At 30.8% G+C, this 6,072-nt stretch overlaps 1 long non-coding RNA gene across 1 annotated transcript; it reads right to left on the bottom strand.

The window, feature by feature from the left end:
* Positions 1-4,211: 4,211 nt before the first annotated feature.
* Positions 4,212-4,608, bottom strand: LOC117908710. Its single transcript, XR_004650238.1, has 2 exons — positions 4,506-4,608; positions 4,212-4,404 (listed from the first exon to the last, which is right to left on the bottom strand). It is a non-coding gene; the product is annotated as an uncharacterized LOC117908710 (long non-coding RNA).
* Positions 4,609-6,072: the final 1,464 nt, after the last annotated feature.

The following is a 6,072-nucleotide window of genomic DNA, read 5'->3' as shown; positions in this document are numbered from 1 at the left end:
TGGGTCTTCTATAATTGGGCAGCAAATAATACTAATTGAAGATGCTACCATGACATCTGTAGAAAAGAGCCCATTGACATCCTCATTGACATCTGAAGCTTAAATTTAGTAATGTTGAGCAAAAGAAGTGCCTTCATCCTCATTAACATCTAAATATTTCCTTTTTATGTAAAAAACTTCACATATTAATATGATGCTCACATATCCAATAGAAATTGCAACACCCATAATCAACCCAATGTTGTTTTTTCTTTAAAAGAGGAATTGGTGGAATTCTAACTACAGTTGGTAAAATCTAAGAAAAGTAAATAGAGATTAACTCTAATTATAAAAAATAAGCATCATTTAGAACACATATTGTATTAAATGAAATTCATAAAATATCATTCAAATATGTTACCTGAAACAACATTGAGAGCTGAAATGGATGATCTATGATAACCCTAGATTGAATTGCAGCAAATTCCCTTACCAACTCAAGGCAAATGACTTTTCTGGAGATTAGTTGTTGGTACACAATCCAAGCCATTAATTATTTTCTATTCATTTTTAGGGCATAGGGCAAGCGCCCAACGAAGCCGTCTCATGTGGAGGCACAATAAAAGACGCGTTTTGACACTACCTTGTTTAGTAGTGCAGACGAATTTCCATACTTTTGGTTCTCGGGTTGGGTTTTTTTATCTTCCAACTTTGAAAATTAGTTCAAGTTTCATATTGTTCTACTGACATGGAGAGGACTTGCTAATGACGTGGGGAAATTTAGGGGTAATCTGGGAAAAGGAAAAGTAAACAGGACATAGTGCGCATTTCCGATATTATTTTTCCCATTAATAGTTGGATTTCATATTTCATCTATTTTAGTTTCCAAAAGCATATATTTTCGATATCAGAGGGCCAAAACACAAGTTTCCCAATTTTAAACGATGTCAATCTCATGATACGAAAGCTACCAATATATATATATATATTAAAAAATGTTTAAATTGGTATGTTTATTTAAAAAATGCTTAATTTTTTTCCCTAGGACTTGAAAGATCCAACGACTTTTGTCGGCTAACAAAAATAATGATCACCACACCAATTCTTTGGTAATTAGACCTTGGACAAAACCTCTTAAGACCATAGGATGTGTTTGGTATGTCAGATTAGAAATTAGAATAGGATGAGAATAAAAATGAAATAAAATGTCATGTTTTAGGTAAGGATTAAAAAATCACGAAACATCGATGATATTCTCAATCATCAAACGTGGTCAAAACTCGAGTAATATTCTTGATCAAACATGGTGAATACGGTAGATTTGAATTCCAGACAAAAGACGACCAATTATATATATATATATATATATATATATTAAAAGCCATTATAAAAATAAATATTAAAAGAATATTTTAATAAATTAATTAATTATAATCATTTGATAATTAAATGAAAGTTTTCATTTAATTGAATACAAAAGGCATAAAAATTATGATGACAATTTTCTTCACAAATCTTTTTTTATATCATTAATACATTTATTAAATGTTAAAGAAATTATATATATATATATATATATATAATTGAATTAAATAGATCATAATTTTAATATCAATTATATTTTAAAATTACTTGTATTATAATCAAATGTTGCAACATTATTCTCGAATAATATTTGACATAACTAAATAATATTTTTTTTTATCAACGCACATGATATTATTATCAAAAACTATATCATGCATATATCATTTTGGTTAATATACCAACTTTAAAATTTTTATTATTATTTATTATATTATTTTTAAAGTTTCTTTTAATATTTTCATGAATTTTAATCTATTTATCTTACTTATATTTTATATCAAAATATTCACAAATATTTCTCCATGTATCTCAATACATTCATAAAATTAAATTATCGATATAACAGTCAAAACGATAAGTTCATCATTGGCTTTAGGTTGTGTTTGGCATGTCGGACTAAGAATTAGAATAGGATGAGAATGGAGATGAATTAGAATGTAAAATGATTACCTATTATGCTTTGGATGAAAACTAAAATAAGCTAAGTTGTTCACTTGGAACTATTTCCTAGGGTAAAGAGATTCATATTTATCAATTTTAAATATCAGATAAGAAGTTGGAAGAGTTGGAAAAGAGAATAGTGGACAAATCTTATGGGTTCTTATATAAAATAGGGAAATTCATCATGAATAGTGGACAAATCGCATGGGTCTAATTATATAAAATATGAAAATTACTTTATAATGAATCAAAGGTATGTTTTGTAGTGTTTTTATTTGAAGTATTTTTAATGAAAGTACTCTTTGGAAGTTTTTTTAGGATAATCACTTATTATTAAGTTTTTCTTCAGAAAACACTATGGGTGATTTTTTAGACTCTTAAAAGTGTTTCATAAATTTTGTCAAGCATCTAATTTTTTTTTTCAAAAACATTTACACTAAAAACGTTTTTTAAAATAACTATCAAACCAACTTTAAATGTAGTAGATGTCACATGCACACAATGGCTACCCTATGTCATTCACATGACCGTCATTCTTTGAATGATTCTCTATGTATAATCCAGTGTCTACAATTCACAATATCGTTTGAATTATGAATTATAAATTCTTATTGAAAAATTACACATGTTAAATTAATTTTTCATTTTTTCTTTGTTTTAAGTTTTTCTTGGATCTTGGTTCGGATGAAAAATTTAAACATATAAAGAATTGAAAAGGAAATGGAAATTTAGAAATTTAGGTTTTTTATAATATAAAAACAAAAAAGTATTTACTTGTTTGAAAGTTATACACCGTTTTTCCCAACAAAAACATGATTGTAGTTTTATGTATCCAAATTTTTTTAAGGTTATTGCAAGTATAATTGTAATAGATTATTCTCATTTTATATTGATATCGTTCATTTTGATCCCTCGTGACTTTAAATGTGTCTATATTATTAAAAGAAATGTATACATGTATAATGTCATAAACTTTTTTCTCCTATTCCATGTAGGATATCACAATCACCTCCAATCAGTCTTAAGACTTGAAAGACTTAACAACTTGAGATGGGTAATAAAAACAATGATTACCCAATAAAATGAATTTGAACTAATGCTACTTGTTTCTTTGAAATTTATTTTTCTATCATAGAAAAACTAAAGAATTTGAACGTATAATGGTTTTAAGTAATTTCTACTATATTTTATTTTTCTTCATATTTTTCATAGGAAATCAAACAAGAGAATTTCATGTGTCTTCCTATCTTATTTTCTTTCCATAATATAGGCAATTCAAACTCGAGCTAAAAGTTGGCATTGACATAATATTGAGGATGAATAAGCCTAACAAACATGAAAATAGTTCCTAAAGGCTCCATCAGTGTAGCATCTGCTACATAGGTTATATGCTAATTGTTAATGGGGTTCTTTGGGTAACCAGGGGAGTTGGGGATTAGAGAGTTACTCAATGATCACTTTGGTATAATAATAAGAGAATTCTCTATATATGCAAGTCAGAGTTTAGCCATTGAGGCAAAGATCCTAACCTTTCTAGAGAGTTTATTGCAAGCAAAAGCTTTAGGCCTCTCCAATCTCCTATTAGAAGTAGCTTCTACCATTCTAATATCACGGATGACCAAGGAAAAAAAAAAAGAGAACCCTAGAAGTTTAAGGGGTCATAACTTCAAATCATTGATATTAGATCAAAAATGATATGGCCATTTTGTTAGGTTCATTGCTGTTCATTGCTAAAGAAGTTGTGCAGGGAGTGTTAGCAAAGCATGGAGTAAGACATTCGGTTTCTTCTATAAGAGATTTTTTTACCTTATGGATCTATAGTGAGCATTGTCCAAACCAGTTTGGCCTATAAGATAAATTGATCTTTTTGGACATTATACACCTATTTTCATAAATATTGCATAAGGGTGCTTTATACTAATTGGGAAGATTTCTCATCTTGCTTTGTACCTACTATTTTAATACAATAAAATGGTTGTTTATGATGTTCTTAAAAAAAATTAAAAATTAAAATAAAAGGGAACACAACTGCAAAAGAGCAATTAATTACTATATTTAAGGTCAGGCATTGTTAAAATTACTAGAGAAACATTGTATACAAAAATAAATTTCACATTGAACAACATATGCATTATTCTTTCTAGTACATTTTCCTTATTTTCCTCAAAGTGTTTCTCCCATTAAAGCTAGTTTTGAATGCCTAATTTCCCGACTGTACCTAGTTCAAACTCTTGTTGATAATTGTAAAATGTACAAGGTAGGAACAAAAAGAATAATAATAGAAAATGTTCACAAGGAGACTTATCAGAGTGAGATAGAAAAATTAGGTTCCCAGCATCAGAAATCTCATTTAAGAACAACCTTCAACTTGCTCTGCACTTGCTCCCTAACATTCCACTGCACCCCAGAATCATAGCCAAATTCCAGGTTATTAGTCATTACCTGTAATCAAGACGAAATATTAATCACTTGTACAAAATCCCCTAAACATGAAATACCTGCAACTCGTTTATCTTCTCATCTGTAAGTGAACGCTCCATGGACCGGTATGCTATCCAATAACATTGACTGGTCATTCCTTTGTTGTTGGTGAAATTGTCAATCAATTGCACTTGGAAGTCAAAAATGTATCTAATAGTTTAGAAAACTTCAGAATGGAGCTTCACTTTCAGGCACTAGGAAAATAGGGACTTATTATGGCCACTGTTTCACTATAGATCAGATTGTTAACAATCATCTTGGAATATATGACAAATTTTGAATGAAAATTGACTACGATCCTATTATTTAGAGAATAGTATTTCCCAATTTTAACCTCTTTATAAACCTTCAATATATGAAACACCTTAAAAGAATATTAACTTCCAAAGCATCGCTTTATCACAATTATATGTTTGGCATCAATGAATCAGAGTGGAGGTCTTCGTAAGTCCACCATCTGGAGTCCTCCCACTCATATTAGCATATCCAATTCCTGATGGCACTTAAAGCTATTGTGGAAAGAGAGAAAAAGGAGAATCCCTAATTTTTGTTATTGAAAAATGTTAATAATACACATTGGACTTGGCTATATATACACATGTTAGTGGGACCCATAATACAATAAGGAAAGAGAAGGAAAAGTAAATAACTGAAATAACTGTACACTATCTAACACTCCCCCTCAAGCTGGAGCATATATGTTATATGCACCAAGCTTGTTACAAATGTATTTAATTCTAGGACATTTGAGAGATTTAGTAAAAATATCTGCTACTTGATCATTTGAATTGACAAAACTAATTGCCACACATCCTGATGCGATCTTCTCTCTAATGAAGTGATAGTCAACTTCAATGTGTTTGGTCCTTTCATGGAAGACTGGATTGGATGCAATATGCAAAGCGGCTTGGTTGTCACAGATGAGCTTCATCTGTTCATCCTTTCCAAATCTCAACTCCCGAAGAAGATGTTTCAGCCATATGAGTTCACATGTTGCCAAAGCCATAGCTCGATACTCAACTTCAACACTAGATCTAGCCACTAAATCTTGTTTCTTACTCTTCCAGGATATTAGGTTACCTCCAATAAAAACACAATACCTCGAAGTGGAACGTCTATCTATGGGTGAGCCAGCCCAATCTGCATCTGTGTAACCAACAACCTGGGTATAACCTCTATTCTTGTACAACACACCTTGGCCTAGTGTGCTTTTGATATATCGAAGAATGCGGATTACAGCATCCCAATGGCTATTACATGGTGACTGTAGGAATTGACTAACAACACTTACAGGAAAAGAAATGTCTGGACGAGTAATGGTGAGGTAGTTCAGTTTACCTACAAGTCGCCGATATCTTCCAGGATCTCCTAAAGGCTCCCCCTGTCCTGGTATAAGTTTGACATTTGGATCCATAGGAGTGTCTACCGGTTTACAGTCTAACATATCGGTTTCTTCCAAGATGTCTAAAGCATACTTCCTTTGGGAAAGAACCATACCGGAACTGGATTGAGCTATCTCAATCCCTAAGAAATACTTGAGTTTCCCCAAGTCTTTAGTTTGAAAGTGGGTGAAAAGGTGTTGCT

The sequence above is a fragment of the Vitis riparia genome, chromosome 19 (genome assembly GCF_004353265.1).
Source record: "Vitis riparia cultivar Riparia Gloire de Montpellier isolate 1030 chromosome 19, EGFV_Vit.rip_1.0, whole genome shotgun sequence".
Lineage (NCBI taxonomy): Eukaryota > Viridiplantae > Streptophyta > Magnoliopsida > Vitales > Vitaceae > Vitis > Vitis riparia.
This window is presented reverse-complemented; position numbering and strand designations above follow the sequence as displayed.